Here is a 22,638-nt window from a genome sequence, read left to right on the forward strand (position 1 = left end):
TTCGTCACTTTATTTCCAGTGTTGAGTTCCAAGATCAATAATATTACAGCCAGTCTGAACCACAACTGTAGCCAACACGTGTTTTGTCTTCTGGACATTATACCACCGACTTCATCAGGGCTACAAAAGGACTAATAACACCCATTACTATCACAGTTGCTTTCCCTCACTAGTGTTAGTATAGTGAGAGTTAATCAAAGTATACTTAATTAAAGGTAGTTCAAAGAAAATCATGATTTATAATTAATAATGTGCATAAAGAAAAATCCCTTTATACAAAAGAAGGAGTCAAAAGGTGTATGATTGTGTAGAGAGGGTCTATGGCAAATGTGGAATATATCCCTTGTACACCTCGTAATTAGTGTGCCAGAGTACAAACCGCCAAGAGAATCGTGCAAGTGATAGAGTGGGAACTGCAATAATTCCAAGTAACCACTAAACTCTATTTTCGGTAAAATTACCAAATTAACAAATACCAACTCCCCTAATGAGTCACAGTAAAAAAAAATATCCAGAGTCACTAATTATGACTGTAATCAGGGATGTGGAATTCCTATAGCCCATCGCCCAGGACATTTGTGTGGGGTCAAGGGCATCAAGTTTTCATCTGTATTTTGTCCTTGGGACAAGTAGGCCCAACCCCCTTCAGAATAAACCCTTTGGCTGCCAGTTTGCAGTACCACATTAGTGATCAAGGAAGGGCACAGTCTGCAGTTAAGATAATATTTTTTTGTCTATGTTTTAATGCTGTTTAAACTTGTATTTATGGCTCATTAATTGAAAGCCTTTATTATTAGGCTGCGCGCTCTAAGTAAATGTTGTAAGCTCCGACTGCACTACCGACAGTGGTTCCATTATAAAAATGTATACACAAGTTTTCAAAGTTTAGCAATATGAGGCTACGGATAATGCTCCCAGAATGCTCTCTGATTTGATGCAAATATTTGCAAAAGCTTGAAAGCAAAATTGATGATTCTTTGCTTTCAAAATAAAATGTTCATTAAAAAAATTAAAGCAGGAAAAAAACATGTTGCCAAACTACTGAAAAGGTTCAGGTACCATTTCTTTGCAACAAAGAGCAAAGCCAGTAGGTCTGAAATTAGTGGTCAGCTTTTTAGTTTTGTGAATGTGTGATTTGTTTTGGCATGGTTTTTGTAAAACCTTATTGGTGTGGAAGCTGCTGGGCCCTCACTATTATAAACAACATTTTCAAAAGCAAAAAATGTTTGGGGTCTCAAAAAGCAGACACTCGGCCACAGTAGTTACTGACACTGAACTAAACTACTTTGTGTGCTGATATGATCCTTGTGAAAGTGCAGAATGCTTTCACTCACAGTGAAGCCAGCCGATACACAGAGAGAGAGTATTTTAATAAATAAACACAAAAGGTCACAGTCCATGCCAGACCAAATTAGAGGCCCAGTTATTAAAGAAAGTCTCATAAGTGCACCCAGGCTATTTGTCCTTGCATTAAGTACAGCTATACGGCTTTCGTGAATACCCAAGAATTTACAGCGGTAGGACAATAAATAGTACTGCTAGAAAATATTTGTGAACTGCATTTTAGCATGAGTAAATATGCATATCTAGATCTGCTAACTCGAAAATCTGAGTGTTTGCTAGTTCACTTTCCCTCCAACCACTTTTTTCCCAACTCTGGAAGAAGGTTTATGTCTGCCATTGTCAGGAGTACATTTCCAACATTTCTCAGTATGGGAAAAGATTAGAGAATAGTTGTTGAAACCCCTTAAAACATGCTAGACTCAAAATAGCATTCTAACCCTGGAACTATTTCTTCACTACCTTCAGCCCCAGTATGTAGATCTGAGGAAACATGGCAACATAAGGGGATCGCAAGTATTCAAACACTACTATGGTATGGGCCCTGGCATAATCAGAGAGGCTAGATCAGAGCTCCTATATAATAAGATCGCTGCTGCCATAATTTGTCGCTGCACTACATGGCACCAAAGGGGCAAGTGGATTTTGTAACAGGACAAGTAGATTTATGAAGCAACCTGCCCCATGGACAAGTAGATATTTTATTAAATTCCACACCCCTGCTGTAAGTTCTCATGGCACCTAGATATTGACCTATATCATTAAAATCATTTTCTAAAAAAGATTTTTTAAACAACAAGTCAAGTACTATTCTACATTATTAACTCAAACCTATATTTCCGTAGTCATATATCAGTACTGTCAGCCAAATCACTGCTTGATTTTTTGTAAAGAGCAATCAACATGGTATACCTGTTTGACCAAGTGTATAACTCATAACGGACAGTAATTCAATACACAAGTCAGTTTCCTACTTTCTGCTGCTCGGGAGAGTGCTCCTCGTTGTGCAGCTGCGTTTTGCTTGGGCACCATTTGAGCTGCCCATATATGCAGGAGTTAGGTAGTTACCAGTAATCGTAAACAGACTATGAGCATTGAAGTCAGTAGTATGCATTCATCCGCACCATTTTGAAATGGAGACTTAGATCAAGAAATCCTTTCATCTAGATCCATATAAAAACAGATTAAATGTAAAATAATAGTTCTAATCAGTCATGATTAACACTATTTGAATACTTCCATAGGTTGCCCATAATGCACCAACGGCATACCGTGTACGTTCCTTGTAGAGATATCCGGTTCTGGGACAACTTAACAATATGCAATGGTATAAGAAACCCGTATTTGAGATAGCCAGAAATGTCAACACACATTTAAAATCTATATGTTCTAAATTTGCCTTAGACTCTCTCTAAACAATCATAAACCTTTTAACTCCTTCTTTTGTATAAGGGGATTTTGCTTTATGCACAATAATAATAAGAAATCACGATTGTCTTTGAACTCCTTTCATTAAGAATACTCTGATTAACTTTCACTATACTAACTCTAGTGAGGGAAAGCAACTGCGATAGGTATGGGTGTTTTTTTGTCCTTTTGTAGCCCTGATGATGTCGGTGGTATACTGTCCAGAAGATGAAACATGTGTTGGCTTAAATTGTGGTTCAGACTGGCTGTAAAATTGCTGATCTTGGAACTCAACATTGGAAATAAAGGAAAGAAGTCTCTACAACAATAAATTGATGGATTTGCTCTTAAATTGAACATTTTCGGGCGTGGCCCGAGGCGTCGGGATGGCGGTCGCACTCTAAGAGTGCTCCGGACCCCCTCCGTCATCCACCTAGCATCCGTCCTTTAACAGCTACCACTTACCTCCTCCAACTGCCCGCTGGGCTTCCCTGCATCATCGGCTCCGTTCCGCTCCCTCTTGTGGGCGGATCGGAGTTCCAGTCGCTGAGAGGTGCCTCCTTTCCCTCACCGGCCTTGGGTCCTCAAGATGGCGACCCAGTCGGCCCTTCGTCCCTAGGCCGGGCGCCTTACCCGGATGGTCCGACTCTCCCGACTGCACTGTGGTGGTGGCCGTGCCTGGGGCCCTTCTGTTCGTTCCTGCCACCGGGGTCCGTGCTGCGGATGCTTCTCTGTGCGAGGATTATTCTAGACGCACCGGTGCTGGACGCGGTAAGGGTGACCCGACTCCCGAGGCGGACTGGGCCCGACCCGCTGCCCCTGGAGGCTTCTGCCTTAACCCCTCCTGAACGTGTCCGGGTAGGGACCGCCGGACCTCGGCTGCCACTGTCGGGCAGCAGCGCGGGGAGCACTGCTCTCTCCCGGCTTCTTCGGTGCTTCCTCTTTGGCCGGACTCCGGTTGCTCTATCCGGTGGGCCGGGGGCCTTTCCGGGCTCACCGTCCGCGGCCCCCGGCGCTGCCACCCGCTGGACTTGGTGACGAGGTGCAGCCTTTGAGTCCTCCTGAGGCTTGCCGGGGCTGTGGATTTATCCTCCGGGCGGCTCTTTGTTGCGGCCTCCCCCGGTGGGGACGCCTAGGCCGCCCTGTGCCCACACCACACCATCACCTCCTGCCACATCGGACCGCTGTGAGTGCTCCGGCCTCCTCTCTCCCGTTGGGGCGGCCGGCCCCTGTAGGCATCTGGACCTCGTTTGTGGCCTCCAACATCAGACTGCCGGTGAGTGGGGGCGGCGCGGTGCAATAGGCGCTCCCGCCCCCCTTCCTCCCTGGTTGTTTTCACCCCTCCTCCTCATGCCAGGCTTCTCCTCTGGGGGTGCCTCCCTGTGACTGCTGGCCCGTGGAGTGAGTTGGTTCTGCCTGACCTCTCCTACCCACGCTGACTCATTCCTGAGACAGAGTCCTCCACGCACTTTGGCTCCCCCTCGCTCCCCCATCTGCCCCGGACTATACTCCTGGATGAGGGGCTGATCCCGGCCTTTGCGGGGGCGGCACGGGGCCTAGTCATCGGCCTCCCCATACAAGCACCCACACGGCCGACCCCGGCTTCTACTGACGACCCTGTGCTTGTGGTCTGCTACCTATCCTTTACCGCCTCTGCCGAGCAACGCCAGACCCGGCGTACGGAGGCCCCAACGCATCTTGTTCCGGGACGACGGAGCCGTGATGTGGCATGTCGCCTTCCTGGGCCCTCTACCCGGCTTTCTGCAGCGAAGGGAGGGAGTGGCGCCATCCTACAGTCGACCGTCGCATCAGACGGGAGGGGTTGGCTGTCCTCGGATTCGTCGTGATTGCTCAGAGGCCTGGTCTCGGTGCCCGGACCGGAGTATCGACGGTCTGGGTGCTGGCCTTCTCTTGCCGCTGGATCACTGGCCTGTCCTCCCCACCTGGTCAGCAGTGGGGACTCCCATCTTCAGTGAGGATGGGTAGAGTCCGCACTACGCAGACAACCGCCCCACCAACAAAGACCAAGATGGACCGCTACACCACCAGCGACCGGGACCCTGGGGGTGGCGTCCGCTTCCCTCGCTCCCGCTGGCGGAGACCTGTCCACCATCCTCCAGGCAATCGGAGCCTCACAGGCCTCAGTGGAAAGCAAGTTTGGCGAGGTGAGGGTGGACATGGCCCTCATTCGTCAGGATCTCCGCAACGCCACGGCCCGGATTTCGGAGGCAGAGTCGCGCCTCTCCACGGTGGAAGAAGACATAGGCCAACTTAAGACCCGGGTGGCCCGGCTCCAGAATCAGGCCTCGGAACTTCACCGCCATGCTGAGGATGCCGAAAATAGGTCACAAAGAAACAACCTGCGCCTTATAGGATTTCCTGAGGGGGCCGAGCAGGGTCGGGCGGACCCATTCATGGAGACCTGGGTGAGATCCTTGGTTCGCGGTCGAGCGCGCCCACCGCTCCCTGGCCCCCGACCTCCACCCAGGACCCCGGCCTATCATCATGAGGGTCTTCAATTTTCATGACAGGGACGCTATCCTCAAGGCAGCGAGGTCGCAGGGTCCAGTGACTTTTCAAAACAACAAAATTATGCTTTTCCAGGACTATGCCAAGGAGGTGCAGGCCCAACAGCACACCTATGACTACGTCAAACAGAAACTCTGTGGTCTGGGTCTCCGGCATGGTCTTCTTTTCCCGGCCCACCTCAGGATCGTCTTCCAGGAAAAAACCTTCTTTGATACCCCCCGCCCCCCAAGAGGCCTGGACCTGACTCACGAAGGAACGCCCCCTTCGTACTCGCCCTACCTCCCCCCGCAGCACCCCAACGCACTCCCAGCCACCCCCTCCCAAACCCCAGAGACGCCGCACTCGCTCCCACAAGAAGAACAATCAGCGAGGTGGGCCTCGCTATCTCCAGAGGCGGTGTCCCAGAAGCTTCCTCCCTCTGCACCTCCTCGAATCTCTGGACCTCCTAGCCTGACTGGATCCCTGATTGTCTTGGGCCGGGTCCCAGGCCCATCCGCAACGTTGCGGCCCTCCGTGTCCGACTCAGATCTGTCCAAGAGCCCTGTGCTTCACAGATCCGCAGACTAGGATGATGACTGACCCCTGAGGCCCAGCGGAACGGGGTCTATAAACTGCCTTTTATTGCTACTTGCAGCTGATAACCTTAATACATCCGTCTATATGGGGGGGCTCCACCTCCACCAAGACTGTTTGACTAATCGTTTAGCTTAGTACTCAGAATTTTTGTAATTGCCTCTTGGGGCCTCCTCTGCCACGCTCATGTTCTGCTAATCGTTTTATGTGCTGTTGTTTTAGGGTGTTTCCTTTTCAGGGCGACAGATGCTTCATTTTCGGAAGTGTAGGGTGGGTGGCGTTGGGGGGCGAGGGAGGGTGGGTAGACCGTTGTCTTCCAATTGTTTGTTGTTTTTGGCTGCCTACGGGCCTCTGTTTTTTGTTTTCCTTGCTAGCCTTCTATGCACACATGCTACCGACGACAACAGGAGACTTAACAGACTGCACAAACTTCACCCCCAGGCCCCGGTTGTGGGGTGTTACCTCCCCTGGGACCCAGGTCCGCTTACACTGTTCCTTACACACCCTACCTGCCAGGATGACATCCACCTTACATAGACCCCTCCACATTCTGTCGTGGAATGTCAATGGCCTACTAGACCGCATAAAACGGGGAAGCGGCGTTTTCTTCGCATGCGTTTCTTCGCATGCCGTTTCTACGCGGTTGTTAGTTAGCATACCTTTAGTACGCAATTCGGAACTACGAATTGCAGTAAGGGGGAAAAGGTGTTGGATTTAAAATCCAACACCTTCCCTAGTGTCCGCATAGACTGGAGTTGGAATAGTAAATTATACTATTCCAACATCCAGCACCCCCTTACTGCAATTCGTAGTAAAGGTATGCTAACTAACAACGCTGTCGTACTAACGACCGCGTAGAAACGGCATGCGAAGTAAACGCATGCAAAGAAAAGTTATATATTCCATAAAACGATCCACTGTTCTTCGCAGCGCTCAGCAGCAGGCGCCTGATATCCTTTTTCTACAGGAAACACACCTTATGGGCACTCAATGCACCTTCCTCGCCCGCTATGGGTTCGACAGTGTCTGGCATTCTGGTTTCACACGGGGGTTCCCGGGGGGTGGCCATATTGCTTCTTAAGGGTCTCCCCTTTACTTTGGCACAGGTTGAGACGGACATGCAAGGCCGCTATGTTGCCCTGACTGGCAAGATCGAAGGGCATCCTTGTAATCTCTTGTGTGTATACATTCCCCCCTGCGGACTTCATTGAATCCCTCGGGCAGGAACTGAGGCAATATTTTTTGATTAATAGGGGATCGGTCTCTTTGCCGGGTACATTGTGGGAGGCCGGCAAGGCCACTCTACAAGGGGCGGCTAGAGGTTTGGTCCACGCCAAGCGCACGACGCAGGCCGCCAACCTTGTACAGCTGGAGGCCCGCGCTGCACAGTTGGAGGCAGCCCAGGCCCATGCTAAAAGCGCTGACTCTGCCCGGCAGCTTGCATTGCTCCGTCAAGAGATCTGCCAGATCTCGCTGGAATCCGCTAAAATGCTATAGCGCTCATCCATGGCGCGCGTATACGGCTGGGGTGATAAAAATGGCAAATTGCTACATAACCTAGTTTCCTACCCCAAAGCAAACCGCATCATTCCCGAGGTCCGTGATATGACTGGCGCCCACCACATCACTTCTCGGGCTGTCGCCCAAGCCTTTGCGGGCTATTATGCTAACCTTTACGCAGCCTGACCTCCTGAAGCCTCCCTGGCTGCTCTGCTGTCGGAAACAGGGACCCAACTGCCCCGCCTTTCCCAGACGGTCTCGGAGACTTTGGATCTCCCCCTCACCCCAGAAGAGATACACGGGGCCATTTCGCTCCTGCACTCCGGTAAGACGCCAGGTCCGGATGGCTACCCTCCAGAATACTACGCGGCCTATTGCAACATGTTGGTCCCACACTTGTTAGAACTGTTTAAACATGTGGTGGACGTTGGGTCTTTTCCCCCAAGAGACTGACGTGGCCACTATTGAGGTTCTCCCAAAGACACAGCAACCCTCCCTAGCATGTGCGGATTACCGCCCCATTTTCCTCATCAACACCGAGGTGAAAATCTTTGCCACTGCCGCGGCTCAACGACTCCACCCCCATTTGCACGATTTGGTCCACCCAGACCAATGCGGTTTCATGCCTGCCCGGGGTACTCGGCACTGCATACGCCACCTCTACCTCGCGCTTGCCCACCGCCACCATCTCACCCCGTATCTGGCCTTGCTTCTCATTGACTTTGAGAAAGCATTTGATACGGTGGGCTGGAGTTATTTGGAGGACGTGCTAGAGATGATGGGCTTCGGCCTTCCGTTTCGGCGGCTCATCCGTGTCCTATATTCCAGTCCTACGGCGAGGGTCTTAATTAATGGTGTGCTCTTGGAGACGTTCCCCATTCAGAGGGGCACTCGCCAGGGTTGTCCGCTCTCGCCGCTCTTATTCGCGTTGGCAATGGAGCCCCTGGCCTCTCTCATACGTCAGGATCCCCACATCCGAGGCTGGACCTGGGACCCCTTTCAGGTCGACAAGGTCGCCCTCTACGCGACGATGTCCTCCTCTTCCTGGCGGACCCCGAGAACTCCGGCCCACAGTGCTTAGATGCCCTCTCTGCCTTTGAACGGGTTTCGGGACTCTGGCTCAAGCCGGCGAAGTCCACTCTGGTTCCCCTCCACCCGTCCTTGCTTCGACTGGCAAACAACCATTCTCCTGCGTAGGCAGTCATTCAAGTATTTTGGGATTGGGTCGCCCTGCTCCCAGAACTCGAGTGGGCCCTGAATATTACACCCCTGGTTTCCAAGGCTAAGGCGGACCTCAGGAGATGGCAATCCCTCCCTCCTAACCCTCTTGGCAGAAGTGCCCTTTTTAAAATGATGGTTCTCCCCCGTTTTTTATACATCTTACAAAACATTACCTTCCACCTCCCGGGGAGCTGGTTTCGTGAGCTTGACAGTACCCTCACTGATTTCTATGGGGGGGCAGAAGACCGCGATTGTCCCTGGCACATTGCCGCATACCTCCTTACGACGGGGGCATTGGGTAACCAACCTTCACCTTTACTATCTGGCCACGAGACTCATAGTGATTCATGACTGGTTCGCGGGTGGCTGGTCCAACCCGGCGTATCAGGTAGAGCTCCGATCATTGGACTTCCCGCAACTTCAGGCCTACTTGTATGGGGCCTCCGTACCGCAGGACCTCCCGCCCATCACCCGGACGGTTCTTTTGGCCTGGCGTACAGCCTGCGCCACACGAAATGGGACAAGAAACTTACCAGGCAGGCGCCCTTGTGGTGGTTGGCTGTGGGAGTCCTCGTATTTCCGGGACTTCCGTCGATGGGACCAAATCGGGTTCTCATTTCTTGGGGACGTCTGGGTTGGGGACCACATCAGATCCTTTGCAGACTTACAGCAGCACTGTTCCCTCCACTCTTCTCAATTTTATAAATACCTACAGCTAAGGCATGGTCTTCGAGTGCATATTCCGTCTCCCACCTCCTTCCCTGAATTTAGTCCCCTCGAGGCCCAAGTGATGATGGGAAACCTGGGTAGCGGGGGGTGTCGCGGATCTACTGCTCCCTTGTAAACAATGGCCTGAGTCTCTAGATTTGTTACGTGCTCGCTGGGAGGGTTGGTTGGGGTCCCTAGACAATGCGGATTGGAGAGACGCTCTCATGGCCCCCAAAACTCTGACTACCTCTTTCAAGCTGCGCCTAGTCCAACTCTACTACATACACATGGCATACCTCACTCCTGAGCGCCCGTCTGCGACCCTCCCCGACCTGCACGCGCTGCGATCACGTCCCTGCAAATTTCTATCACATGATTTGGCAATGCCCGGTCCTTGCACCATTCTGGGCGGGAGAGGAACGGGAACTCACACAGACCCTGGGGTGGACGGTTCCCCATGATCCAATACGGATGGTCCTGGGTGTGTTCGATGGCCTCGATGGTTCTCGGGCCGATAGGCGCTTCCTTGGAACAGCGGTGGCGGTGGCGAATGCGAAGCGAAATATAGCGGCACTCTGGTCTCAGGCCAAGCCCCCTACTATAGGAAAATGGAGACGGGGTGGATTGGTGCGGAACTCAAGAGGAACCCCTTTTTTTTTGGGAAACAAATTTTATTTGGCAAATGCACATACAGCTGAGCTCTGTATCCCAGAGTCTTCCAAACATCAATGAACAATATCCTGACTTTGACAGTTTTCTCAAACAATACCAAAATAATGAAGGGTCGTGCATATGAAATACAAAAAAAATGAAACAAAACAAATAACACCCTCCACCCCACAACCCATCGCACAGTCAACCCAGCATAATTAGCAAGTATGATCAGAGCACCAGTTCTACAATTGCTATGAAAAATGCCCAAGAGACACCCCGCCGTCCAATACACGTATAATACAGCCCCCCCCCCCCCGCCCCCCAAGACAAGGGAGGAGAAGACTACAACTCACACAATCCCTGCTCTGGAATGGGTTCCAATTCCAAGCCCCTGTAGTCCGCCCAGCGCTTCCAGATTTTATAATGTTTACGCGGGCATCCCAGTGCTATAAAAATGGGGGCCTCAAGGCCCATATAGAAATCCAGTCCTGCCTTCCATACCGAGACGGATGGTACGGCAGTCGCCTTCCAGGCCTTAGCAATGTTGCGCTTGGCAAGGGTGAAACCCAGGAGCATAAGGTGGCGCTTGTAGATGTTACCCCCTATATCATCCATAACATGCAGGAGTACTAATTTAGGGGAACGGGGGAGATCCCAACCCAGGACCTCTGAGAGGCATTCCAGTACACCCCTCCAAAACCTAGCTAGCGCGGAACAATCCCATATAGTATACAGCAGAGTACCCTCTTCATGCAGGCAGCGGAGACATTCCAGAGATGCCACTAAACCAGCCCTGTACAGTCTGACTCTGGTAAAATAGACCCAATGGAGATATTTAAACTGAATGAGTCGGAGACTCATAGCAATAGCCGCCCCGCGCGGGGAGGCCAGGGCCTCCGTCCAGTCCTCCTCCTTGAGTGAGCCCACATCCTCCTCTTATGCCACGCGGAGACGCTGCAAAGAAGGGGAGCAGTGCGTAACCAGGGACTGGTAGATCCTAGAAATTTTATGGTCATGCAGGTCCCCCATGAAAACGTTCGCCTCTACCGGACTAAACCTACTGCCCAGGGGGGAGGGGGGGGGGGGGATTCCTGTACAGAAATAACACTACGCATGTTTTTTACCCTACCGAATGATGTACAAGTCTCTGTCGTCTCTCTTATAGGTGTATCATATCCATATAATGGGCTTGATTTAGCTGCCAAATGTATTTTGTGGTTTGTTCTGTAAAAATCAATAAACTTGATTATCAAAAGGCTAAGACTTTGTTTGCTTTGATATTTGGGGACATTGTCTCGAAACCTTGGAACGTTGGGTGGCAGTTTTCTATTCAGCCTTAGCAATTTTGGAACTCTGTACTGTGTAACTTAGTAAAGACTCGGCGCAAAATGTGGGCCTGCCACCTGTCATCTTGTTGTATCTCACTATTTTAATCAAAAGGGAAGACGAGTTACATATTCCTACAGAGTCATCCTTACCATACTAGTTCAACAAAACTATGAGATATTGAGGGGGCTAGGGAAAGAGTTCACACTAAAAGCATTGAGAGTGCTCAAACATGGAATATTGCTGAAGCCACTGGAGAAGCTTCTCAAAATGTTTTGTGAATTCCCACAATATTCTATGTCGGGACCTGAGCTTCAAAGTATGCTTACATTTTCTTCTGTTATTTAGCTTAGCAGCATAACCACATTATAAAACAACAATAACAACATGAGGGACTTCAAACATCATTAGTCCAAACTACTTGAAAGTTTACCAATCAGGTAGTTCAGGCACCCAGTAAACCATCCACAGCACTTCCTCTCTCTTCTTTGCTCAGCAGCCAGATAAGTGGTTTCCTTGAGAATGTTTTATGATGTGCTTTAATTAGGGATTGAGTTTTTCCTCTTTGGCAAACGCGGGGAGTCAACCTTGCTTCCTACTTAGAAACCGCTTACGAGCAGGCAGGACTTCTTGCGCTGTAGGGCTCAGTTTCCCTCCTCGGCAGGTCATTGCACAAGGCTGCACTGAGTCGTTGACTCCTTTAACGCAGTTACAGCAGGACGCAACTAGAGTGTGTTGCTGCCACAGGGGCACTCATGCTACACTTGTGTCTTTATCTTCCCCTGTAAATGGTCAGGAAACAGATCGGCGCGATTGGAGACTGCCCTGAGACAACGCTTCATTTGTATTTCTACCGACACAGGTTCTCCTGGGAATTTTGCGTTGCAGGACTACGCACTAGAGCACTGGGTCTCCACTAGGGGTTTTTCTTAGTTACACAGCCAGCTTAAACCCAATGTATAGAAAGGGCAGCTTGATTATTGCCTTTGCCTAGAAGCCCTTATTATCCCTTGCCAAGCGACTGCCTATGGTTTTTGGCTTTAAAAAACTTTTCTTCCTGGTCTGTATAAACACCATCAGGTGGGCCCTGATCCTGCAATGGCAGGTACCAGGGAGAGGAGGCCCACAAGAAGTGGAAAGGAGCAGTCTGCCCTGGATGATGACTTTGTGGATGCAACACTGCAGAGAGCTATGTCCCTCGCATTTGAGCAGACAGATCTTATTGGCAGCTGGTAAGCGTAGAAAGAACCCATCGCCAAGGAAAGTTACTGTTCCTTGGAGACCATTAGAACCTCAGGATGCTATCAATTCAAATGATGCAAGCAAAGATAAAGGCAAGGTGATCCCCTCTCTCAGATGGTTTTGAGCTGCTCCGACAGGCATTCCTGATACACCGAGCCTCTACCCTGATGGATTCCAGTGATCCCAACCAACCTGGGCTTACCCCCATCGCTGATCAAGGGCTGCAAAGATGATGGGGGAAGATTTAGGTGACCCAGACTAGCATGACGACTCTGACTCCAAGCCGGGTCCCAGTAGAGCCTGGAGACTGGAATGCAGTTTCCAGTGTCCCAGGATGGATAGCCTAAATACTCGAAGGGCTTATGGGGTTAGTGACACAGAAGGTAAGTTAGACCCAGACAATATTTACCAGCCGCGTTTGACAGAATGGGTCCGAGACCTAGACTGGACCAATATGTGGTCAATCGAATCGGAAAGCCCTTGAATAAGGAGGGCAGAGGCCACCATAGGGCAGAATGTTCAAGTCCAAGCCTGGGCGGAAAGGTTGCTTTAACGCCATAAAATTAACGGCAAAATGAACACCTTTATAATTATATTTGTTAGGGACCCTAAAAGTGGGATTGACCACTACGGGAAGACCTCCAAGGATAAATTACTGGACATCCCGGGTCCATTGTCTAAAATGGTGAACAAGGCCGAAGAGGTCAGAGATACTGGCAACCTTATTTACTTCGAGCTTTGGTCAGGCTGGGCAGAGAACAATATGCTTCCTAGGGAATGCAAATTGTGCTCTCTTGGAGAGATGTTCCCTCCTCTTATAAATTGATCCCAAGTTGGGAGACTTGCCCAGCTCAGAAGCAGGATCAGTAGCCGACCGGGCCTTTTTGGGGACCTGTTTTTTTTAAGAATTGGGCAACTTTGTCACAACATTTTCCTCTTTGGACAAGACTCAGCATTCTATGAAACGGGTGTTCAACAAACACGTTTTGGGAGGGACCGGCAGGGGCACTCATCCAGATGTACCTTTTCCTAAGCATCCAACAGATTCCCAGACGGCTGCCAACAGCAATACCTATAACAGGACCAGAGCAATCTTGTGTTTTCTTCCCAACCCATGGCAGGAGTCACAGAGTCAGTTTCTTTGGCGCTCCTAAAACCCAGGTGGGGCATCAGATAAGAAGGACCTTTTTTTCACCCCACCAAAAGTGGAGGGTCAGCTGTGACTGTTTTGCCACGCTTGGAGAGAGGCGACGGGGGATGCAGCAGTCTTGCAAATAGTTTCTGGATCGAGTTCTCCAGGACACCCACTCCCTTACTAATTCAGCTGCAGACTGTCATCTGATTTACCAAAAGGTAAGTTCTCTCTTAGACAAAGGAGCGATCGTTCCCACAGTCCTACATCATGCGTTTATACATCAGGGAGGATTCCTCAGCAATTTGTTCTTGATATTAAAGAAAAGGAAAGGTATGTGGCTACTGATAAATTTAGGGGAGTTCAACCAATGGCTGGTCTACCACTATTCAAGATGGAGAGCCTCCAATTTCTGAGAGACATTCTTTTATCAAAAGGCTGGATGGTGCATCTGGATATCAAGGATGCATATTTCACCATCCCGATTTTCTCCCCACACTGCAGCTTCCTGCCGTTCATCTGGGACCTTCAGGTTTACGGATTTGTAGCATTGGCTTTCTGGCTCTCCTCCGCTCCTTGGTGTTTCGCCACCATGTGACTAGTGGTGGAACTTCTACATGCTAGGGGTGTCAGACAGAGAATTTATCTGGACGATATTCTGATACTACTTCAGGATGTCGGCCCTCCTCAAACATCTGGAGTTGTCCTGGTCTCTACTCCAATTTCTGGGTTTCACTATCAACAGACAGAAGTCAGAGTATTCTCCTTCACAGTTAATGTGTTTTCTGTGCCTTGTCGTAGATTCAGTCCAGAAAGTTCTGAAGATCCCTCAAAAAAAGACAGTTTCTGATAAGGAAGGAACTATGGCGCACAATAGCAAAGGAGTCTATCTCACCCAGATAGTGGGCCTTCTGGTGTCCTCCCTTGAGGCAATCTTTCCGGACCCGATACATTACAGGGCTCTTCAGAGGGTGAAAGCAGCTCATCTACAAAAAGGACTGTCTTTTTCCAACCAAGTCGGTTACAGGCAGAGACCAAAACGGAAATGAATTGGTGGCTCAACAACATGATGGCCTGGAAGAGCAGAGCCATTTTTGGGTCCGTTCCAGACGTGGTCTTCGATCGGATGCCAGCCTCCTAGGTTGGGTTGCTAGCTGTGGAGAAGTTACCACTGGCGGTCAGTGGTCAAATAAGGAACAAGGGTTGCATCAACTGCTTATAACTGCTTGCAGGTTTCTTCACGGTGCAATCTCTCACAGGATACAAGGCATTGTGCTCCATCCTGCTGAAGATGGACAATGTGTTGGCAGTTTAATATATCAACCACCTCAGAGCAACAAAGGCAAATATTCTAGCAGAGAGTGCAAAGGAATTGTTGGCACTTTTCTCTAGACAGGAGTATTGTGGTCAGAGCCGAATGCCTCCCCAGAAAATTAAAGATCTTTGCAGATTGGAACTCCAAGCATTTGAAGGACTTCAGTGCTTGGAAGTTTGGATCCAGCAATATTCAAAGTGATCATAGACAGGAGAGTGATCATAGACAGTTGGGGCCCGTGCAACGTGGACCTTTTCACATCTTGCTTGGCTCACCAGCTTCCATGGTTTTTCAGCTGGAGGACGCCCCTCTGGCTCTGTAGACGGGTGCCTTCATGTCAGACTGGAGTCGGATTCGGGGCTATGTGCTCCCGCCCTTTTCGATGATCAAGGTTACAGCCCAGGTCAGGGGGCCTTGATTCTTGGAACTCTGATTTGGAGATCTCAAGCACGGTTTCTAGTTCTTCTGGAACTTTCTATGGATTCTTCAATCCATCTTTCCCAGAGTTAGTCCATTCTGAAAGATGCCCAGGGCAACTCACACTACCCAGTGCTGGAAGGATTGCTCAGTCACATGGCCTAGAGGATTACCTGGGACGCTGGGGCCTTTTGAAGCAGGCTTCTGACCGTATCGGGAGAGCAAGGACAGATTCCACTTCCAAAACAGTATGGCTCTGCTTGGCTTGCTTGACGCAGATGGACCAGTTGTTGCCTGGATCCTGAAGGGGTGGATTTAGTGCACATTTTGGTTTTTTTTGTCTGAACCAGCTCAAAAGGTAACTGGCGCATCGTACAGTTAATACAATTAGGTCTGCAATCTCGACTGGTCACAAACCATGGGATGGCGTTTCAGTATGGGAACATCCCTCTGGATGTTATTTGTTGAGAGGGGTGCGGCTCTTTAATACCCCGTAGAGTCAACATTCTCAATTATGGGATGTCAATTTGGCATTGCGTCTATTGGAATTTTGGCAGGATAATGCACATCTATCCCAGAAGGAACTTACAGGAAGGCTGGTGGTGCCTTTATGTTTGATTTCTTGCAAATGAGTCTCTGACGGGAGAGTGTTGTCTAGGATTTTTACACCAGAGGGTGTTATCTTTACGGTGTCATAGAGAACCATTTTCAGGAGGATGTGCATGTGTTGAGACAAATGCGGTCACTTACAGGGCAAGCGAGCCAATGTCTTAAATGGACTGACTCACTACACCATACTGTCATGAATGGAAGCAGAATGTAAATAACACTCATACAAACCACAGGCAGAAGACAGCTGACCCAAAACACACATATATATATATATATATATATATATAGATAGAAGTGGGGCGAGTCCCGCGAGGACTGAGAATTTTACTCGCTCCTAGCTTTGACAAACCCAACCCGTATATGCTGAAAGAATGGGGGAAAAGCTATCTTGCCGCATCAATGAACCTTGTGAATATCCTGATTAAATATGCGGCCATAGATCGTGTGGCTATTTTAGAAGAAATTAACAAGATAAAAGGAAGAGCTTGAAAAGTTAGAAGAAACTGAATATCAAGAAAACGAGGGAAGCAATCAATCAATCAAAGAAAGACTACGCAAACATGAAGATAAAATCAAATTCAGGAAAGCTCATAAATTTGCGCGCGATCAAGCAGACTACGATAACGGTCAGATTTTTACATTTGCGCGCAAATTTAACAGTACCAAACGACAACAATATAGCAACAATAGTAAGGTTGGCATTGATAATGCATCATCAAACACAGCTCTGGATGTAAACGATTAAAAATCTAGTGTTGATACGATTTCCTTAACAAGTGATTCCAGTTTAGAACCTGAGAACAGACAAATGGTGCAAACAAAATTAAGTTTGGGAGAAGAACTAGATTTTTTAGTCGAAGAGAGACTTCAGACCTTGAGGCCGAGACAACAAAAGAGGCCAATAGAAAAAGAAAGAACAAACGAAGATGCGATAGGAGGAAAAAGCGCAAACAAAGGTCAGAAAAAGAACAAAGCACAATGGCAGAAGAAAAGATAAAAAATGATAATTCCATAATCAATCTGTCATCGGTTGTGCTGACGAAAGCTGAGGAACAATTGTTGTCACTTGGGTTAAACTATTGCCCAAGTCAGAGTTTTGATTATGCTTCCACTAGGATTGACGTATTTTGTTTTATCAGGAAACTTAAACTTAAAAAGTTTTTTGCAACTAAACCTGGCAAAAACAAAACCAACAAGGAAATGGACAGCAACGACGGAGAAAATATGGCACTTGCTGTGTCTGATATTCCCACTTTACTAACATTACATGACCTTAATGATGCAACTGGATCTCAACCCTCAGGTCCCAACACAGATACTGTTGCACAAACCAGGCTACGCAAAATCAATTTGATACAGAAAGGGGCAGGGATTAGCCCTTTCAAACCTAAATCATGTTTTATTCCTCTGATGCCCAAAGATGCGGTGGATATTTTTCATGATAGAGTTGTGAAGACATCAACAAGTTGTATCATCAAGTAAGAGGCAATAAGAAAAATCTTCAGTATAAAAAATATGAGTATGTAAAACTCATGAAGAAACTTAGAGAAAATAGTGAAATAATATTAATAAAGAAATCAGACAAAGGAGGCAACCAAGTTATTTGGCCGAAAAGTGAGTACGTTCAAGAGGCCAAAAGACAATTGGACAATCAAATTTGTTATGAAAGATCTACATCTAAAGAATACAATAAGGTAAAGGAGACTCTGCAGAAACAATTGGCACAATGGCGACGGGAAGGACTGATTTCTTCAGATGAATACAAATTTATGAACAATGAATTTCCAGTCCTTCCAGTGCTATATCTTATTCCCAAAGTCCACAAGGACATGATACCTATTCCTGGAAGGCCCATTATATCAGCCATCAAAAGTATGGGAGAACAAGTCTCCCCCCTCCCTGTCTCCCTCCCCCTGTCTCCCTCCCTCTCCCTCCCTCCCTCTAAAGCAAAAAAAATTGTGACCATGAAGTTGAACACAGGTCCCTGCAGCAGACGCCTTCGTCCACTGAGCCACCAGACCCGGCATATACACATCTATCTATCTCTCTATATCTCTCTCTCTCTATATCTCTCTATATCTCTCTCTCTCTATATATCTCTCTATATCTCTCTCTCTCTATATATCTCTCTATATCTCTCTCTCTCTATATCTCTCTATATCTCTCTCTCTCTCTATATCTCTCTATATCTCTCTCTCTCTCTATATATCTCTCTCTCTCTCTATATATCTCTCTCTCTCTATATCTCTCTCTCTCTCTATCTCTCTCTATATATCTCTCTCTCTCTCATATATAGAGAGAGAGAGATATATAGAGAGAGAGAGATATATAGAGAGAGAGATATATAGAGAGAGATAGAGATATAGAGAGATAGATATATACTCTCTCTCTCTCTCTCTCTCTCTCTCTCTCTCTCTCTCTCTCTCTCTCCCCCTCCCTGTCACCCCCTCCCTCCCTCCATCCCTTCGTCTCTCTCTGTCTCCCTACCTCTATCTCTCCCTGTCTCTCTCTCCCTCTGTCTCCCTCCCTCTGTCTCCCTCCCTCTCCCTCCCTCCGTCTCCCTCCTTCCGTCTCCCTGCTTCCGTCTCCCTCCTTCCGTCTCCCTCCTTCCGTCTCCCTCCCTCTGTCCCTCTCCCTCTGTCCCTCTCTGCGGGCCGCCAAGGAAGGCTTGCAGGGCAGCCCGCAGGCCGTATTATGAATAACCGCGTCTTAGACAAAAGATCATGTGAATATCATGAACATAACACGGTTGTCTTAGATCTCATTCAATGGTGCCTCAATAACAACTTCTTTCTATTTGGGAAGGAGCTATTTAGACAGCTGAGAGGAGTTGCGATGGGAGCCTCTTTCTCCCCCAGCTATGCGTGCTTGCACGTCAGCTGGTGAGAGGAACAGGTTCTAAAGCAAGAACAGCATGAGAGGTTTGACAAACATATAATGTGCTATCTAAGATATACTGACGACATCTTTATTTTGTGGAAGGGAGAGGAAGGGGAAGCTTTAGAATTCATTAAAGCCATTAATATCAACTCAATGAATCTCAATTTTACGTCCCATATCAATAAATTAAACATTGATTTTTTAGATGTCAAAGTCTATATCAGGGATAACAAGTTTGAAACGACTTTGTATAGAAAACCTACCTCTGGAAATGTCACGCTTCATGCAAGTAGTGCCCATCCTAAACACCTCATAGTGAGTATTCCCTATGGAGAGATTCTAAGACTTAAAAGGATTTGTTGTCTTGAATCTGATTTTGTTAGCTGTTTGAATGAAACTATGATTAGACTGAAGGCTAGAGGGTATACTGATAAAATGTTGAATGAAGCTATGGAAAAAGCCAATATGCGACCGAGAATGAGTCTATTTAAGAGCAATGCCAGCAATAACTCTGATCCACTTAGGGAGTCTGTAATTTTATGTGAAGAAAAAAAATGAGGGCTCTAGGTTAATTACCACCTACAGCAGTGAGGAAAGGAAAATTAGATCCATAATCAAAAAGAACTGGCCCATTGTCCTCACTGATGTAGTTTTGCACGCCAGCTTGCCTGCGACTCCTTTAATTACTTTCAGGAGAGCAAGATGTAGGGGCACAATTTTGGATAAAAGTAGCCCTGATACTAGACAGGATAAGACATGGTTAAGACAAGCCCAGGGCTTCAGAAAATGTTCAACATGTAGGGCCTGTAAGTTTGGCACCAATAAGACACATTATCGCACCCCTTTCAGTGACAAAGAAATAGCTATTGTGGGAAGCTTCAATTGTAGAACTGAATACACGGTGTATGTCCTGACATGTACTTGTGGTCTTAACTACATTGGTAGTACCAAGCTACAGATGCATGTCAGTATTTTACAGCACCTGCGAGCCATTCTACACAGTGATCCAGCATATCCAGTTGCAAGCCATTTTAAAAGGATACACAATAATGATGTCAGTTGCCTCACGTATTTTGTGATAGATTCCGTTTCTAAATTGCGGCGTGGAGGCAACAGAGAACGCCAACTAAGGCAGTTAGAAACCAGAATGATTCTTGAATTTGACAGCAAGTGGCCGAACGGCTTGAACCACACAGAGGATATGCACAATTTTCTCTAGTTTGCCGATAGTGTTTTTGAGTCTGTAATTTCACTAATACAATTTAGATACTTGATATGCTGATATATTTGCAGGATTAATTTGCAAAGGAATTAACAGAATATATTTATGTTTTTTAATTTAAATTTATAGTGGATGTAAGATAGCTATATGCCGTTAAATCATGAAGTAAGGATTTGGATACTTCATACGCTGTGACAATTGATGTGTTCTGCTGTAAAGGGCAATGCATATCCAAGTTTGCACATGTATTTATTGTATCATTTAACTATTTGTCTATGAACAGATGCCGCATCCTTTTAATTCATGCTCAACATTTATATTGTTTTACACTGTTATTGTATTTATACAGAAATGTTTTTATGTTGACAACAATAAGGAAAATAGGTACGTTTCTTATTGTTGAGCAGTTAGAAGTATGAGTGTTTAAACTCCATACCTAGCTCACAATTTATGTAGTCTGCTTTCTATGTCTATGATCATGTGACACGGAACTTGAGGAGATGGGTGTGCACCTTGCAATGTTTAAAAGCATCTAGCCAGGCTGAATTCCGCATGTGAACAAGGGCTTTTTGAGCCCGAAACGCGTCATTGTGTGAGAAGATGGTCATTAATAAATAACATCTTGCCTGAGATTCCGAGGGTCCTTTTCTCCTTCATCACCGCCTGGAGGTTGCGGGAGTGTGCATTTCGTTGGGATATATATATATATATATATATATATACACACACACACACACACACACACATTACTAAATCGGTCAGGCCTTCCAAATGAATTCTAGCAAGAATTATTACAGTGCAAGCCTACCCTCTGATTTTTAAAGGCAGTAATCAGCACCAAAATCCTGGTCTAAAATAGTAATCTGTGAAATGTCGTGTCACAACATACCTGCCTACAGGTTTTAGCACAGTGTAATGACAATCTACTCTTAAAACCATAAATATCACAAGAAGTTAGGTATACCGATTATCAAAGCTTTTCATAGTAAGTGCATAAAAATAATGAAATCTGCCATAACTTTTCTTAAAGAACCACTAAGGTCTATAAACGTCACTATTGGTTTGACACCAAAGCAGCACAGGCCTACAGAAATGCACATAAGATGATAATTATGAACACAAGTATAAACTTACACAGATCCACAAAACTACAGTTGCCAAGACTATATGCAACCCCTCTTAAAAGGGTAGAATACTATTTCTCATAAAGATTATCGTAGTGCAAATTTTATTTCCCAACGGTTTTGCCAGAGGTGCTAACCAACACCAAAACTCTTGTCCATTGAGATAATCTGTGTGATTCCAAGTAACAAAATACCTCTCTGCAAGCTGTAACAGAGTGGTAAAGACCCACCCTTAAATCCATATTGACTTTAACATATCCTTTTCACAACAAATACATCAAGCCTCCTATTTTTATCTAACTTTTTTGTAATGCACAAATCAAGCCTATAGCCCTGAATTGTTGGCTTGCCGCCATAACCAGCACAGTCCTGCTGGCTGAACATAACCTTTTCGATGGTACAAAAAGTGCAATACAAGCATTTTTTTAGTGGAAACAAACAAGCGATGTCCAGTCGAATGCTGAACTCGAGAGGCATGTGGGCAGAGGCTAAGCATCTCTCTATGTAGGAACTTCTAAAAACTATTTATCTGTTTAACACATAAAGTACAATAAAAGGTGCGCTGTCAGCCCGGACTTAAGAAGGGGTGTCCATCCACCTGTGATATTTCTCCCCACCCTTTATCAATGGCATGATGATGGCATTCATATATACTGCACTATGCGAATTGTGGCTTGTCGTCTGTAAACGTTCCTTTCATCCACTGTACATACCTCACCTGTGCAGTGTAACTTCCGGTCCCGTTTGCCTGACCTGCACACCGTGACTCTCCTACAAATGGTACGTTACTACTCTATTGTGAATGATCTTTCCTCCTCCACACTCTGAATGGATGGCCGTCCTACTTACGTCTGGGCATCATCTCACAATTCTGTGATGTGAACAGTAAAGATTGAGCCTCTGTTGTATCTGATCTTCTACCCCTCTTCTGTGAATGATTTCTCCCCTTCCTTTATCATGTGAAGGTCTGTTCGCCCCCTTTAAAAGTATTCACCCTTACCCTGAACAGTTTCTGTCGCTACTCCTTTATCCTGTCAAACAGCACTTCCAGGTACACCTTGGCTTACCGCGCCCACAGCTCCTCGTTCCCAGGGGCACCCTGTCTCGGTTTTCTTGGTCTCTCCTGGGCCACGGCTCCTTCCCGGATTCCTCATCCACCGGCGGCAACTCGCTCAATATTCATAAGAGGGCGGGGCCAGAAGGCCATTCAACAGTGTAAGGGCGGAGTCAGTGCTAGGAATTACGGTGTGGAGAGAGCTCAGCGTGGGACACACAAGACGTCATCGTGGTTGATAGGAAACTACAAGAGGCGGTACTAGTGCGTGATAGCATAAATGAGGGAGCGAGGTCAAATTTTACGCAACGGTCATGCCGAGTAGAGTGAGCGACGACACAGAAGAAGGGTGTATCACTGTATTTGCTTCTTAAAACTGCT

The 22,638-nt window shown here is 47.2% G+C and overlaps 1 protein-coding gene across 2 annotated transcripts in view; it reads right to left on the reverse strand.

The window, feature by feature from the left end:
• Positions 1–22,408, reverse strand: part of LLGL2 (LLGL scribble cell polarity complex component 2) — a 682,570-nt gene extending 660,162 nt beyond the window's left edge. Inside the window, exon 1 of one of the 2 annotated variants that reach the window (XM_085616998.1) lies at positions 22,271–22,408. The gene's annotated coding sequence lies outside the window, so the exon portion shown is untranslated. Of the gene's footprint in view, positions 1–22,203 lie in introns of both variants that reach the window. The other variant, XM_085616999.1, reaches the window with a different exon arrangement.
• Positions 22,409–22,638: the final 230 nt, after the last annotated feature.

This window comes from Triturus cristatus, chromosome 7 (assembly GCF_964204655.1).
Source record: "Triturus cristatus chromosome 7, aTriCri1.1, whole genome shotgun sequence".
Classification (NCBI taxonomy): Eukaryota; Metazoa; Chordata; class Amphibia; order Caudata; family Salamandridae; genus Triturus; species Triturus cristatus.